This window comes from Mus caroli, unplaced genomic scaffold (genome assembly GCF_978045245.1).
Source record: "Mus caroli unplaced genomic scaffold, Mus_caroli_1 scaffold_12, whole genome shotgun sequence".
Classification (NCBI taxonomy): Eukaryota; Metazoa; Chordata; class Mammalia; order Rodentia; family Muridae; genus Mus; species Mus caroli.
In genome coordinates, this window is record NW_028227267.1 from 8,340,011 (window position 1) to 8,357,333 (window position 17,323).

A 17,323-nucleotide genomic window follows, 5' to 3' on the forward strand; every position below is an offset into this window, starting at 1 on the left:
TAGCTGCTTTTTCCTTTCTGGTGGGATCTGAAGGAGGGGGGCCCTCTTTTCCTCAGTGACACAGCAAATTAACCCTCAATTTTATTGTTTTCAAGATCATTCAGTTTCAAGTAAGGGGGTGACTTTTAATGGAGAAAAGACTAATTTAAGGAAATGTCAATATTTTTTCTAAAGTTGGCAACATCAAAACTGTATTTATGGGATTAAAGAAAACATTCTGCATTTGTATAATGCAAAGTCACTTGAAAATATCAAATTTCTGTATCGTTCTTCATAACATAGCTTGCAGCTGTTGGCATCAGTCTATTTTTAAAACACAAAAATAAATTGTTTCTTGCTAACTCCCTTGAGACAGATATGTCATTGGTTGGAATCTATGAGGTCAACATTCTATAAGACGATGCTGTTCAACTAACTTGCTAACTAGCTTATCTTACTTAAAGCATAAGAAGTAAATTTATTTTAGTTTTTTTTTTTTTTTTTTGGTGTTTTACGAGACAGGGTTTCTCTGTGCAGCCCTGGCTGTTCTGGAACTCACTCTGTAGACCAGGCTGGCCTCGAACTCAGAAATCTGCCTGCCTCTGCCTCCCAAGCATTGGGATTAAAGGTGTGTGCTACCACTGCCTGGCTTTAGTTTTTTTTTTTTAAGTGCAGGAATATCCTCTAAATAAAATGGCCATTGCCACGTCTCACTGATGTCTTCAGTAAGCACATTTGGATGGAAACCACCCATCTATGCTTGTTTGTCCTTTATGTTTCAAATGGCGACAGGTCCCTTTCAAGAATCAATGTACTGGGTGTATTTTGATATGTCCTTATTGTTGCCAATATACTCACCTGTTAGAATACAACATTATTATACCTTAACCTTTTCCAATAGTTAAACTTTAGGGTTCCTCCATCTTTTTTCTTTTTTTAAGTTTTCTTAGTAGATCATTTGATGAGTATGAAGTGCCCCTTCTTATTATTTCTTTTTTGATTACTTTGGGTTGGAAATCGATTTTACTCAATATTAGAATGGCTACTCAAGCTTATTTCTTCAGGCCATTTGCTTGGAAAATTGTTTTCCAGCCTTTTATTCTGAGGTAGTGTCTGTCTTTTTCCCTGAGGTGGGTTTCCCATAAGCAGCAAAAAGTTGGGTCCTGTTTATGTAGCCAGTCTGTTAGTCTATTGTTAGTTTATTGGGGAATTGAGTCCATTGGTATTAAGAGATATTAAGGAAAAATAATTGTTGCTTCTTGTTATTTTTGTTGTTAGATTTGGGATTCAGTTCTTGTGGCTGTCTTCTTTTCAGTTTCTTGAAGGATTACTTTCTTGCTTTTTCTAGGGCATACTTTCCATCCTTGTGTTGGTGTTTTCCCTTTATTATCCTTTGAAGGACTGAATTCGTGAAAAGATATTGTGTGAATTTGGTTTTGTCATGGACTACTTTGGTTTCTCCATCTATGGTAATTGAGAGTTTTGCTGGGTATAGGTAACCTGGACTAGCATTTGTGTTCTCTTAAGACCTGTATAACATCTGTCCAGGATCTTCTGGCTTTCATAGTCTCTGGTGAGAAGTCTGGTGTAATTCTAACAGGTCTGCCTTTAAATGTTACTTGACCTTTTTCCCTTACTGATTTTAACATTCTGTCTTTATTTAGTGCATTTGTTGTTCTGATTATTATGTGATAGAATGAATTTCTTTTCTGGCCCAGTCTATTTGGAGTTCTGTAGGCTTCTTGTATGTTCATGGGCATCTCTTTCTTTAGGTTAGGGAAGTTTTCTTCTATAATTTTGTTGATGGTATTTACTGGTCTTTTAAGTTGCAAATCTTCATTCTCATCTATACCTATTATCCTTAGGTTTGGTCTTCTCATTGTGTCCTGGACTTCCTGGATGTTTTGAGTTAGGATCTTTTTGCATTTTGCATTTTCTTTGATTGTTGTGCCCATGTTCTCTATGGAATCTTCTGCACCTGTGTTTCTCTCTTCCATCTCTTGTATTCTGTTGCTGATGCTCACATCTATGGTTCCTGATTTCTTTCCTAGGGTTTTTATCTTCAGAGTTGTCTGACTTTGGGTTTTCTTTATTGTTTCTACTTCCATTTTTAGATCTTGGATGGTTTTGTTCAATTCCATCACCTGTTTGATTGTGTTTTCCTGTAATTCTTTAAGCGATTTTTGTGTTTCTTCTTTAAGGACTTCTACCTGTTTAGCAGTGTTTTCCTGTAATTCTTTAAGGGATTTTTGTGCTTCCTCTTTAAGGACTTCTACCTGTTTCGCAGTGTTCTCCTGTATTTTTCTTTAAGTGAGTTATTAATGGCCTTCTTAAAATCCTCTACCAGCATCATGAGATATAATTTAAATCTGAATCTTGCTTTTTGGTTGTGTTTGGTTATCCAGGACTTGCTGTGGTGGGAGTGCTGCGTTCTGATGATGCTGAGTGGTCTTGGTTTCTGTTAGTAAGATTCTTACGTTTGCCTTTAGCCATCTGGTAATCTCTGGTGTTAGTTTTTATAGCTGTCTCTGGATGGAGCTTGTTCCTCCTGTGATTCTGTTAGCCCCTGTCAGCACTTGGGATCTCTCCTGAGTCTCAGTGTTCAGAGCACTCTCTGCAGGCAAGCTTTCCTCTTGCAGGGACTATGCACATAGGTCTGGGTCTCAGCTCTGCTTCCTGGCTGAAGATGAAGGCTTGCAGGGAACTTGTCAGAGAAGCTATGTTGCTTCTGCAGCTCAAGTGCTCTCCTGTGCAGACTGCTCTCTGATCACCTCCTGTTTTTTTTTTTTTTTTTTTTTTTTTGCTCTCTCTCTCTCTCTCTCTCTCTCTCTCTCTCTCTCTCTCTTTTCTGGTACATACTAATGAAGGCTCTTTGCATGTAAATATCATCATACCCATTATTAGAGATTCTGCGCTATATCATGAGCTTCAGTCAGGATTATGTGCCTCATTTTTTCCACATTGCAGGCAGGCCTCATCTATAGACTTGGAATTCATTTAGCTGCTTCTCCTTGGCCATGCTTTGCAGGAACTTCGGAAGAGAACTATAAAGCCCGAAGCTTGTGGGACAATTAGCCACATCGTTCTTTAGGCTTCACTCTTAGAATAAAACAAACACTCTGGATTGGCTTTTCAGCCTAAAGCAACCATATATTATTCAATATGTTAATCTGTTACCTCAGTTTATTTATTAATGGTGCATTAGTGGATATTGCTAATCAAATTGCACCATAATATATATCATTAGGTATGACAGAATGCCTTCAGCTGCAAGTTACAGAAAACCTAATTTAGGTTGTGTGAAACAAATAGGGGGAATGGCTCGTTCATAAGGAAAAAGTAAGAAATGAGTGTCTGCTCAGCCTGTCAGAGATGTGGGTGCTCCTGTCCTTTTCTGGCGTTCTTGGGATAGCAGTTGTATTCCAGGAGCCAGGGAGAGGTGACAGAGGAGTGAGGCATGTCACGTTTTATCCATCCTGGGAGTCATTAGCCTGATGTGGAACAAAGGCAGCAGTGGCTTTATCCTGTAGAATCCAAAATAAGTTCAAGACCACCTAGCCCCTTCTCCTCTGAAGGGACTTTCAGAAACATAGCAGTCAAAATGACTAAGTCTGCAGCTGCCAAAACAAAATGAGCTGTTCTCAGAAAAATAACCATAACAAGATAGTAGTTCTTAAAAAAAAACCAAAAACAAAAAACAAAAACAAAAAAACCTCCTACCCCGCCCCACACTGAATTCTGTGAAAAACAAAAAAACAAAAAACCAAAAAACACAAACTGCCATGACCTTGTCAATAGCTGTGATATTAATAGATGTGACATTAATAGCTGACCCATAAGTTCAAAACATACTGTTGCTGTGCTAAAAACAAAAACAAAACCCAAAACCCCCCAAAAAACACAAAAAACACAAAACCCAAGGGCAGACAGAGTGAGGGACTAGGCCAAAGCGTCACTTAGTCACCCTATACAAACCAACCAATGCCTGAAAAGGTTACTTGCTACACCAATGAGAATAAGCCATCTACCCTGTTGCCTAAATCTGCCCCTTACAAGTTATGAAAAGTGTGTTCTTTATTTGCTCTGGGTCTCTCCTCTGGCCTGCTTGCTGAGAGGGGGGTCCCCAACATGTTGGATCAATAAAAATCCTGAGTGAGTGTCTTTTGATGAACTCCAACAATACCTCACCGCAGAGTCAATGTGTTCACTGTAGAAGTGATCTTACCTGCAGTCTTGACACTTGTAGGGAATCCTTGCTCATGTTCTGATGTCTGTTTTTGTGGTCTAGTCATAAATGTCCATGAAAGCTAAGATTACTCATGTTGCCTTGTTACTGGCCTTTGTGTGATCAGCACCCAGGTCCATGCCTAGAACCTGGCAGGTGGCAATTCTCCGAGCTGCTTTGCACCCCCACCATCTGCATGTTGTTATAGCCTTCTTTGGGTTCTTTAATTCTTAGTGGAATTAAGGAGGATAACATTGTGGGGTGTGTGTGCGTGTGTGAAATTTCTTTTCTGTTCCTCTTCCTACAACCTAGTCTATGTTCTCATCTCTTAGGGAGACCCTAAAATGGCTTCCTTTCTTTTATTTCATCTCAGGTTGTTTTTTTTTTTTTTTTTTTTATAGACAGTGGAAAAAAAGTATAGACATTATTTCTCTTCCTTTTACAAAGAGTAATGTGCAATATACATTGTTTTGTGCATTAGTTTATTTGCTTTGATTAGTTTATACATTATTTGTATAATGTTCCATTATATGAATTTTTCATAGTTTTATTTATTTGTTCTCCTGTCTAGCCTTATTTGAAATCTGTGTCTTTCCAACCAGACTGGGCCCAAGTGAACCATAATACTCTAGCCCTGCAGCTATCCCACTAGCAGGAGTAGGCAGCTGTATCTTAATTTCTTATCTGACTGCCTTGGCTCCCGCACACTTGAACTTTGCCTCCAGTGTGTAGTTGGAAATGTCTAAAATATTCTGTATCTCCCAAGAAGAGAAGGATTTCTGGTGGTTTTATGCTCATTGGAGACCCCTTAGCTTGGTGTTAGTCTCTTCCATTATCAGAAAGTTTCATGTTCTGGATTGGGTCATGAACTAATCCCTTTGTTCTCATCCTAGAAATCATGGAGTTTTGCACAATATTAGTTTTTGTGCCTTGTGAGGAAGTTCATCTCCCGGTTTAGTGAACCGCAGGTTTTGACATCTGCATCATCTTGCATCACTGAAGGCAAATGGAAACAATGGATTTTCTTCCTGGTTCTTTTAAAGGAGCAGAAGAGTGGAGCCTCACCCAAAGGGACACCACAACCCCATCCCAAAATATATTCTTCCATGATTCAGAATTATACCAGATGATGGGCGAGGAGGTAAAGGTATCTAGTTTGCCATTTCTCTGCACAGTAGTCCCTTGGAGGTAAATCTACATGACTAGTATCAATCCCATGTAAAATGCCCACACACTACTTTCTTTGTGAGCCCTTCAGATTATACTCAGTGAGCCCCCTGGCAGTTTCTCCCTCCGCTCCTTTTACACAGTGCAGATGCCATTTGTTCCCATCTCTCTTTCTAGAGCAGTGCTTCTCAACCTTCCTGAGGGTGCAACTCTCTAATTCAGTTCCTTGTTGTGGTGACCCCCAAACATGAAATTATCTCATCACTACTTTAAACCTTTGACTTTGCTACTGTTATACTCATAATGTAAAAATTTGATATGCAGGATATCTGATACGGGACCCCAAAGGGGGTTATGACCAGTTGAGAACCACTGGTCTAGAGTCTGCTGTCCATAAAGGTAAGGACTAGGTTGGACATTGGATTCTACTGCCTACTATGGTACCTGGCACATAAATGCTTAGGAAGTATTTGCTAAACTAATAATGTCTGTTAGCATACTACATAGAAAAGGCAATTTCTGGTACTTATGCAAATCTGACCAGACTAGGAAACAAAGCTAAGGACTTTCAGGTTTTTTTGTTTTTTTTTTTTAAATCAAAATTTCCCTTCAGATGACAAATTTCCATGAATTTGTAAGACTTGGATAGATAGATTTCTGGGCACACTTTACACAGTTTCTTCTAATTATAACACTTTGCAGAACTGTAGTTTAGCATCCATAGTCAGGAAAGTGACATGAAGACTAGAGTCTTTGTATGTTTGGTTGTGTCTACTTTTGCTGGTGGGTGCTTTTGAATTCTGTAAGGATGACTTCTTTATCATGAACACTTCTGTGATGACCAATTGTCACACTTCTTAATTTCCTTAGAAACAGAGAATGTAATGCTGGAATAGAACTTTCCTAGCTGGGGGACAAATTGATGCAAGAAAGAATAGGAGAAAGCATACAATTTTATTTAATATTTCTATGAACTAAGCATCCTTATAAGGAAACCCAAACACAGAGGTGTACTTAGGGGTGAATATTTATGTGGAAAATTGGATAAGAGCAGTAAATTGTGATAATGTGACAGGGCAAAGACACTTGGGCTCAGGAAATTTACTGGGTAGAAAAGTGACTAGGACTAGTGTAATTCTATTTGTCCATAATCACATGAATTTCAACATCTGCCCCATGGTGTTACTTTCTTGTATGGGAAGATATCTTTGGTATAAACATGTCAGTTCCTATCTTCCAGAAGAAGGGAAGCTCAAACATGCTTGTTGCTCCTGCTGGTTTTTAAGTTCCTTTCCTTGTGTTAAAGCAGCATAGTTAGGGTGGGATATTTTGCTATCCTTCAAAGGTGGAAAGGGGTATAATGATTGGCACATTGTCTTTCAATGCAGTAGCTATAAATTGTTTGTGTTAAAGCATCTGCTGAAGTCATTGCTGGTAGCTTATAGCTACAAACATTAAACACAAAACTCTTCCATGTTAACAGCCCAACTCAGACATTGGACTTTTAGAGCCAGACTCAACCCCTGGTTATGCTAATATAAGTTTTAAAATTGATTTCGGGTTATGAGGATGGATTTTGAGTTTGGAAAGAAAATAATTCAAATGGCACACTCTGGGGTTTAGCAGAAAGGGCAGGCACACTCATGAATATATTTGGTTCCCCTCTCCATTCCAATTTGTTGATCCCATGGGAAAAAAATTGTGTGCTGTGAAAGACATGGATTATAATCCAAAACAATTTTCTGCAAGAGGAAGTCAGAATGTTTAGGCCCAAACCTTAGACCACAGAACCCGTTTCTTCTTCATTTCCACCCATTGGGGCGTGCAGATGGTTACCGTTATTGTGTTCTTTTACTTATTTAGCTTCAAAATTTTAATTAACACTTAAGATTTTATATTTCATAGTGTGCCATGTGATGTTTTGATATAAATATATATTACATAAAATTTGAAAATCTAGCCCAGTGTCTCTTTTTTGGTGAATTATATTTACCAACTACTTGTGTTAATTTTCATGGACTTGTTCTCTGAGCACATTTTCCACTCTTGGTACTATATGTGCTTCAAGTTTGCTGCTGTCAAAACATGTTTTTAAAAATAACCTGTGGGTTTTAATCAGTATAGTGAAGATAAATTAGATTTTTAAAAAGAAAATCTACCTAATATATAGATCAGTGAGGAATTATGTTTATGATTAACTTTTGCTTTTATGTGGTAAGACAGGGCAGTTATACTGACATTTAAATTGTTTAATTAATTTTTTAAACTAGGGTGTAATGGTAGGAAATGATAATTACACCCAGTGATTGACTGCACATTTTCATTTCCTCATCTCTCTGCCTTTTATCCCAGTGGTTTCTCTGAAAGGAAATCTTCTAAGGACAAAGCTTCCTGACACTCTTTCCCTTCATTCCTTACCTGGTGCCTCCGTACACATCAGCTCTTGGCTTAAATGTCCCTTTGATGGGGAAACCTTTTCTGACCCATGTGACTTAGTTGGTTTTTAGCCTTTTATTCAAGTCTTTACATCCTGTGTTATTTTACATTAATCTCAGCTTCATGTTAATACTTGGCTTTTTCCTTTGACTGTGAACTAAGCTAACGCAGAGGCTGTGTCTGTCTTCAACATTCTCTTATGGGTTCAGTGTCTGGCTCACACCAGATACTTAAAGAGGCCAGAAAGGCTGCTCAGGGACATGTGGGAGCAGTGTTTTTATCTGTCTTGGTATAGACTCTCTTCTCTTCTTTCTTTCTCTCTGAGTGAGTTTTGAGTATCACCATATCGAATTACTGAGGTAGAAAGCCTAGCTGACATTCTGTTTTCAAGTGACCATGCTTTGACCCACTTCTCTAGTAATATCATCACGATTGTATCTCATTGCTGTGCTTTCTTGAAGGCTGACAGGCAGAACAAGTTGCTTCAGTGCACAGTCCTCATCTGTCATATAAAACAGTTTGCAGATTCTTATTATGTGAATGAAATATGGAGAGAGGGATGGTGTTCTTGTTGGGCTATCATGATAATTGAAAGTAACCATATCAGGGACCCAGGGGAAAACATGGGAAGAGAGACCTTTGAGAAAGGCAGCAAATCAGGAGGTGAGCCTCCTCTCCAAGCTCACAGGTTCAGGATGCTTGCTGCTATCAAAAGGTTTGAGACTGAGATAGCACATCCTTTCAATGTGCCTTGGCTGGCATCACCACACCCCAGCTGCCTGATACAATCAGTGCCACTCTTATTGTCCTCAGGAGATATATTCTAAGGAACTTTGGGCATGGGCTCTGTACCCTCTTCAGTTGGGAAAGAAACTGCCTTTGTATTCCAGATCAATAAAATTTGGAGAGAAATTGGAAATGTGCTATAAAAAATCATTAAGCAGAGAAATTCCACCTTGTTCCTGGGTTTTGATTCAGAGGAAATAAATGACACTGGACTTCTCTTACAGTTTATATTTTACAAGCTTGGCCCTGGTGAATTAGAGTATCACATAGTACTGTATCAATGACACTTGCTGTCTAAATGGTTCGGTCCTGTAGATGGAAACGGTGTTTCCTGGAGTCCTTTTAGTTAACAGGAAGGGTTTTTACTTTACACTGGTGAAAAGTTTTAACGTGATGACAGGAAGTGGTACAATTCAGCAGTTATTCAAGCCATGACTTTGTTATAGTTTGAGATAGCTTTAAAATCACTTAGTCGAATAAAACTCTAAAGTACTGTAACTGCCAGGTTGCTCTATCTAATTTATGAACCAGAGGCAAAGGAATCAACAATAACCCTCCATTTGCCATTATTAGATTAGCTATTTCTGAAACCACAGAACATATATAACCCTTTACTTTGTGCTCACTCGAATTCAGTCATTAATCTTTGATGGAACTCTCATTTAACCAAATGCCCTTGTTTACAACAAGAAGTACGTTAAGTCTTTTGTGTTCAGAATTTGATATGGCCATCTTAGAGCATGTCACCCACAATGGCACAATAAAGTTTTAGACTATTCATTTGTGTTCTGCCAAACATTTCCCAGTCATTCCTGTCTGGGTCCTGTTTTGCTTCCCAGCTTTCAAAAAGACATTTTTAGGTTTGTAAGTCCTCTATTTTTTTTCAAGAATATAACAAGACATTAACAAACATAAAACTACTTGTAGCAGCTCCATAAAATTGATTTTTTCAAAATTATATAAGCATCTGGTGGTCTGAAAATGTTTCATACCTGATATTTAAAAGATATTTGACTATTGCCAAAAAGGAATCGATTCCTCCATGCCATTTCGCTAGTGGATGTTGTCATATGCCACCGGGCTTGTAGCTCACAGACTGAGGAGAGAGACAGACTTGGATTTTTCCCTAAACTTCCATTCACACATAACAGACCTTGGACCTGCATTTAGGGAGGCTCATTAACTGTCAACTGGAACTACCTTTTAGTTCCTTGTTGTGCAATAGACGTCATAATAGTACTTATAGTGTGCACATCAGATATTGTCGTTAAAATGAGCATTTGTACTTGTGCCTGTTCAAAATTTTGTTGATTTGAATAATACTTTATTGGTTCCAAAGTAGGTTGTGTAAAAGAAATGCTTTTATCTTTCCAGGAATGAATAGTCTGGTATCTTGACCATAACTAAAAGTGACATGGAACATAGTTACTATTTTGCATCTGACCACATATATAGCTTGAGGATGAGTCACTGGCATGAAAGTGGATTTCAGATGCTGATTGTAGCTCATGAGCAACATCCATACCTCAAAGGAGTGTTGCTTACTTAGTACTCATAAAGTGCATTTTTATTCTACTTCATTTACAGTGACATTTAAAACTGAGATAACGGGTGTTTTAGATATATGAGCCAGAAATATATTACATGTCCATTAAAAAGGGATGTTGTGGACCACCCATTGTTACCTTCCATGTCTGTGAAACTTCTGTCCATGTTGTAATGTGTGATTAAAATTTACATACATGTTTTACGAGTAGTGGAGATGGCTGTAGGTAAATCTACACCATTTTCACACAGTTTCCTTTAGTCCTGTAGCAGTGAGAGGAACAATAGCACTCTGCATTGGGAGATCTGTTTGCTGACATTGTCCTTGACTTTGATCTGCCCTTCATCTGTCTTGGAGAGGCCACTGTGGGGTCAGGACACTTGCATGGCTCTTACATTGTGGAATAATTTTTCTTCATCTCTGCCATCTTTCTGTTAGCTAGACTAATGAGTCACAGAAGGAAAACTTCCTTAAGCTATAAAAGTTTAGCAAGAATAAATAGGTCTATGGTGTTAGTATAATGCAAAATAAGATAGCATTTAATACCGTCTCTGCATCAACATCATAGTGACAGTGCCCTCACTGAGCCGGAAATTGAGGACTTACTGAGATACACCATCTGGCAAAATATGGAAGGCCAGTTTTGTGCCAATTGAAAAAGCTGTGTCAGATCCAACTCTTGTGTATTTCGAATATTATCAGATGCCTTGGAAAACATTTATCACTTTTTAATTACAAAGTACTAAGGGATTTCAGTGCCCCAAAGAAAATATCAGAAGCCCAAAGGTAGAACTATTACCCAGTGGATGATAAGTGCAGCCTTTAACCTTGAGCTCATGTAGGAAATAAGGACAATCTCGTCCCAGGGTCTTTTTTAGAAGAGTCAGGGGGTGGCATGTCCTTGATCTGTCTAAAGGAGTTGTGGACCAGGTCTTTCTGTTATTCTGATGGTTGCCCAGCTTCTTTCTCCTGCGGCATGGCCAGTCCTTGGAAGCACATGCCAAGAAATCAACTTGCTTCTGCATCTTGGCCTATCATGTAAGCTGTGGTCTGTCATGTTCATTAAAATGAAAATTTGTCGAATGGAATTTGCCCGACTGGCAGAATAGTTTAAATGTCAGATGTTGTTAGGCCTGGATATAAATATTATGTTTCTATTGTTAATTAATTGCAGTGCCTTAGTACCAGTGATCCAAAATCCAATTTAGTCTGCAATAGGCCTGTGGATATGGGCCAGAGATAATGAATGCAGAGGGGAAATGTATTCAGACTTTCCATTGTATTTATCAATGTCCTCTTAGAAAAATGGCAAATTTCAGTGTGTCACTGAAGTTCAAGAGGTGCCAAGCAGGACAGAATTAAGACTCATGGTCTTTGGAAACCTATTCCGTGTTACTGTTGAGCCTGCTCACTGCTTCTACTGTATGTCTTTGTGTCAGAATACCAAAGAGGTCCTTCTCTGTCCCCTTTCCTTTCATCCCCTCTCATCAGCCCTGCCCCATCTGCTGTTATGTTTGAAGCTTACTTCAGAGTCAAAGGTAGAATGGGGGCAACCCTGTGCAACTAGCCCTGTTTTCCTGTATGGCATTTCCCTCTCTTCCGTTGCTGTATATCATTCCTCTCTTCTGCTTTTTCATCCCGTGTTTTGGTCCCCAGGCTCAGCAGCCTGTCTGTCAAGTCTGCCTCTGTTTGCTAAGATCATTTTGCTTCCAAATTGAGCTGGAGGCTGAATATCACCCAGAATAATGCTGGTAGAATTGCCTGCATCAGAACTGGGGAGCAGAAATCTTGCTACCGGTGCCGAGACTTCCAAAGTGATGTTATTGCCAAGCCAGAGCCAACAGGCTCTGACTGCCATCCGCAATCAATATTTTGTTGAATGCTTGCTGTGAGTGTGGCATCTTACTCTGCCACCTCCATGGGTTCCAGAGGCAAATGGGTGTGCCAGGAGAAGAAGGGCTAATTAAGACTTTGGAAGGCAGGACTGATGTGGTCCAGTAGTCAGGGACCCTCATTTAGTTCCTGGCATCCTGCTCCATGCCAGCCTCCCTCTGCCCTTCTGATATGCAGGGCAAGAAGCAGAGGAGGAAAGATGAACTTTGGTCTGCTTTGAGGGTCCCTGTCCAACAGTGTCTGTCAGATTAAAAATGAGAGGGAAGGAGGCCAGAGAATCTTCCAGATGGAGAGTTCAGAGGAGGGCACAACCAGACTCCTTTTCTTGATGACGTAGCTGGGCCGGCCAGGAAACAGGTGTTGCACAGACTGTTTCCTAGTCCTGAAGTGGAGCACGATCTGGCAGAACAGGCATCAGAAACTCTGGGTGGGTGCTGGTTCAATGGATTACATACAAGCTCTCTGGTGGAGGTGCAACAGGAACTGCAGTTCTGGGCAGCAGGGGCTTGCTGAGACCATAGCACTGACAGTCACTCTCTCTGCCTCTTAGTTACACAGTTTTCTAAATAATTTCCATATGCATTAAAAAGTATTCAGTATTGGGATCTGAGAGGAAGAATTTGTTCAATTGAGAGCAAGTATTTACAATAAGGCTTAAGAAATGCCAGAAAGGAAACAAATAAGGGTAAACACTGACTGGACACCTTTAAAAACAGATTCTTTTAAACCTGTATCTGCATATAGACTCTCAGTTTTTCCTAAAGATGAACCTCTTTTTCTTGAATTCAGACTAGGAGAATTTGGGGGAGGGCTGTTGCTACTGTGAACAGAGCTATTTGACTTGAAATGTCATCCCGTTCCAAGAAAACATACTGGGAGCATGTTAGGGCACCTCTGTGCAAATGTCATATTGCCACATTGTGTCCCCTGGAGATGAGTCCAGTATGTCCTAGTCCTGTCTGGTGGTCAGACAGACTCATTGACCCCCATTTTCAGGGACCCCGCCCAGATCAGGTCACACTCCCGGCGATTTCATGGACTTTGATTTGCCTGGGATTCTGTAAATCTTGAGGAGGTAATTATTGACCGCCTGGTATTCTACTCCTCAGATGTCACCTAAGGACTTTCAGATCTCATGCTGCTGAGCAAATTTACTTTTGCAATGCCTAGCAAATATGACAGTATTGAACAGGTATGACGAAAGTGTGCTATGTGTGTGGGTGGTGGTGGTGGTGGTGCACTGATATATGCCTCAGGCCATGGAGGATGGGCTTGACCAGAGAGATTTCTGTTTTATGAAACTCTGAAAAAAAAAAAAAGGAGAAAGTAAGGAGTGGTTGAAATCAAAGGACAAATCCCTAAAGCAACCACAGCTGTAGAATTCCAAATCATTGTATGCTAGCAATAGTGAAAACATACTCGGTTATTAAGCAAGCTTTGCTGTGTGCCTGTTCCTGGCTAGACACTCTTCTACACACTCTTCTAGCTGCACCACAGAGCAAGTCACTCTTAAAGTTATGGATTTGAGGAAGGGCTTCTACTTGCTTTTTACAACGTAAGGTAAATCATGAAGGTAAAGGCTATTCTGAACCCGAAAGTATGTCCAAGGTTTGTGCAGAGAATATATAGATATAAATTCAAACACAATTTCTAAGACTATATAGGAGAAAATGTTAGGTTTGGGGGCTTTGCTGTTATTTCTTGTGAGTGTTAAGTCACTATGCAGATTGTCAAATAACTCCATGTATTTAAAAATATTCATTTATCATCAGGTGGTTTAACCAGCCCTGTTTTCCAACTGCCTGGTTTTTACCGATATGTAGAAAAAGGTTTTAGAAAGTGGTTTAAGAATCTTCTCTTAGTTGAAAATTGGCTATCATTTGAAAGACTGTTGCAGTAATTTGTCTGCAGTAACAGCTCACTGAATGCAGCATAAAAATGAAAATGAGCACTGAATTTATTCAGTGTCTTCACTGTTGTACCTGAATGCACAGCCTCTTTCCTAGCTATGTAGATAATTGTTACAGACTTAAAGGTCAATAACCAATCCCTCAACATGGCAGTTAAGTCGGGTGAAGGCTGCAGAATTTGACAGCAGAGCAAAAGTCTCAGTTCCAGGGAACCTTGCCTTATGTAGGGTGCAGCTGGATGGGTCTTAGAAATAGCTTTCAAGTAAGCCTGTCTGTGTACTGGGGAAGGCTAGTCCTTTACATTCTGATCAGTAAAGGATCTGTGGGCTGGGCCATGGACTGAGGGGTTTGGGTTTTTTTTTTAAAGCTGGGAGAAAACACCGAGATAAATCAGTCTGTTATTGGCTTGTTCTACTTTGGTTCCATGCTTATTTCTTTGAGGAGCAGCTGAAGCCCAAACCTATTTGGATTCATTTAAATCTAATTTATGTCTTGCAGAAGGTCATCTGAAGGGTATAGACACTGTCTGCTCTGGAGCAGAGTGTGGTGAGGTTAGACTGGGGTGAGTGGTGGATAGAGCAGCCTTACAGTTGGAGGGGAGAATGTTTACCTGATGGCACAGGTGTAGGGCTTTGCATTTGGGAGTCAAAAGAAAGAGGAGGCTTATTTTGAGAGGTGATTCCTGACTTTTGCCCAGAGGTAGGTATTTGGATTATGGGAACAAGAACTTTTGGATTCTGACTTGCTCCTGTTTGGTACACACACACACACACACACACACACACACACACATTTTCAGGAACTAAAAATGTTTTAAAGGCTATACTTAGGGTGCTCTGTGTTTGTGTATTCAGCAAGTATTTTATTGAATGATTTTTTTTTTTGAATGATTTTGGATGTTGGGATAAAATCTGGGGCTTACGAAGCACAAGGCAGGCAAGTTTGTACAACAATAGGTCTAGGTTTTAAATAACAGAATGTCTGATTAAGGTCAGAGAATATAAGCACACTGAACACAACACATAGTCATGACAAGACACTGCAGGGATGGCCAAAGCTCTTTCCCACCACTAGTCCCTAAAGAGAAGCTGCATGAAGACAAATTTTAAATCCTATTTCACAAAAAAAGCTTTTGTTTATTTATTTGTGTGTGCATGTGTAATGTGTGGGTATGTCTGTAGGGTCATATGTATTATGTCATGCTTGTGGAAGTCAGAGGATAACCTACAGGTATTGGTTGTGGAGGTCTTTCCATTGTGGAGGTTCACAGATCAAACTCAGGTTGTTTTGTTCGGCAGCTAGTGCCTTTACCTGCTAAGTTCGTTCTCCAGCTCCTTCCAACATAGTTTTAAAGTCCCATTTTACAAATCTTTCCCCATTGTAAGACTGCAAGAAAAGAGTGCACACTGCTTGGTTGATTTCCCCAGCCATGCTTGCCCCGGCCCAGGTACTCAGTCCATGTGATTGTGCAGTGTGATGGACCATCATTCCCCCAGAGGTGTGCATGTCTTTGTTGAGAGAGGGGTGTATAGTGCCAATAGAATTGTGTGAAATTTGATCCTTCTTCCTAAGAAGTGTAACTTTTGCCTGGCTCTGTCGGGGACACATGCCTTTGGAATCTTTATATTTTGAGAAGCTTCAAGCCACAGGGAGAGGCCACATGTGTTATAGCAAAAATCTTAGCTAATCTTAGAGACTGTTGAAAATTATGTGGCTAAAGGGCCACATATGATTCTGGGCTCTTTCAAGTCTTCAAGTGAGACAAGGCATTGGAGCATTCTGCAAAGCCATTCTCCTGTACTCTCAGAATTCCTGATCTGTAGAAACTAGGGAGATAAGAAATAATTAATTTTTTTGCAAGTTAAGCATTTTTGAGTGCTTTGTTATGTAGCAATAGACAAATAATATATACTTCTCCAATTATTACTAACTTCAAGTTTGACTAAGTCATTTTTGTTAGCTCTGTTGTGTTTCTTGTTCACTTAGTTTCCCCCATGTTTAATTTTCAAACCTTCTGAATATATTTCTTATAAAAATCAAATTACAAGATTGAACAAACATTATTTGGAAAAACTATTTGACTAGATGTTTCTGCTCCAGTTAGGGCAGCTACTGATATGGCTAACTGTTGGGAAGTGACGTCTCTCGTGTTCTCTGTTCACCAGGCTTCCCTCGCTTCTTTTGCCTTCTCTTCCCATCTTCTCCAGAGGATTCATTAAGCTTCTTTATATTGTTTTGTCCACTGGTTTGGAAATTTCTATTCATTTGATCATCAGTATCTTATGTTTTTAAAATGTAAAATGGAAACCTGGATATGGTAGGCATGTTTTACCCCTAGCACTTAGGAGGCTGAGAAAGAAGTCCTGGGGGGTTGGGGCCAGCTCTGAGACCAGTGAGGTCCCCTTTTCAGTAGAAAGCCAAACAAGCCAAAGGGAGGCAGGGAATATATACAAATGCTTTTTGAGATGCACAGTTTCATGAAAATGTCCAAATATATGGAAGAAAATAATAAAATGATCATAAACTACCTTTTTCTCGACTAATTCCTCCACGTTTTCCCTGTTATATCTACCACCACCCAAGACAGAGAACCTGACTTCTGTGTAAGACATTTCTTTGCTTTCAGTTTTAGATTTCCTTTCTACTAACATATTCCCAAGCAACCTAGTATTTATTTTTGTCCTTTAGAAATGTGTGCAAATGGAACAATACTAAGAAAGACCTTTGGTGCTTTGCTTTCACACCATCCTTGTTAATATTGATGACAGCTCCATTGGCTTTTCTGATTTGTACATTATTTTATTGGAAGACTATAAATGTTTTATTGTGCTGCTTTGATATGGGTTGTATGCTCCATTTTGCCATTTTATCCAGGGTGTTTGTTCTTAAGCAGTTTTTGTATGAATGTTGTGAGCAAGGTATGAGAGTTTGTGGTTATGTAGCTAACTTTAACAGGTTCATCAGATAGACAATGCTCACTCTCGGGTTAACACTCGGACTTCCTCCCTAACTACGTATCTTGCTTCTCATGTTCTCAGCTTCATTTGATTTGAGAACCTTAAGCATTGGTTGCTGGTTATTTTATCTCAACTTAACACAGGCTGGAGTCATCTGAAAGGAGGGACCCTTACTTGAAAAGGGCCTCATAAGATCCCACTGGAGGGCACTTTCTTAATTAGTGGTTGATGGGGGAGTGACCAGCCCATAACAGGGGTTGCCACTCCTGGCTTCTATAAGAAAGCAGGGTAAGCAAGACATGGTGAGCAAGCCAGGAAGCAGCACTCCGCCATGGTCTCTGCATCAGCTTCTACCTCCTGGTTCTTGCCCTGTTTGAGTTCCTGTCCTGACTTCCTTCAATGATGAAGTGTAAGCAGGAAATCC

At 39.7% G+C, this 17,323-nt stretch overlaps 1 protein-coding gene across 3 annotated transcripts in view; it reads left to right on the forward strand.

The window, feature by feature from the left end:
• Positions 1-17,323, forward strand: part of Fhit (fragile histidine triad diadenosine triphosphatase) — a 1,639,467-nt gene that overhangs the window by 17,006 nt on the left and 1,605,138 nt on the right. Inside the window, exon 1 of one of the 3 annotated variants that reach the window (XM_085828370.1) lies at positions 12,978-13,224. The exons of 1 other annotated variant lie outside the window; for it this stretch is intronic. The gene's annotated coding sequence lies outside the window, so the exon portion shown is untranslated. Of the gene's footprint in view, positions 1-12,977; positions 13,225-13,485; positions 13,593-17,323 lie in introns of those variants that run through there. One more of the 3 variants, XM_085828371.1, reaches the window with a different exon arrangement.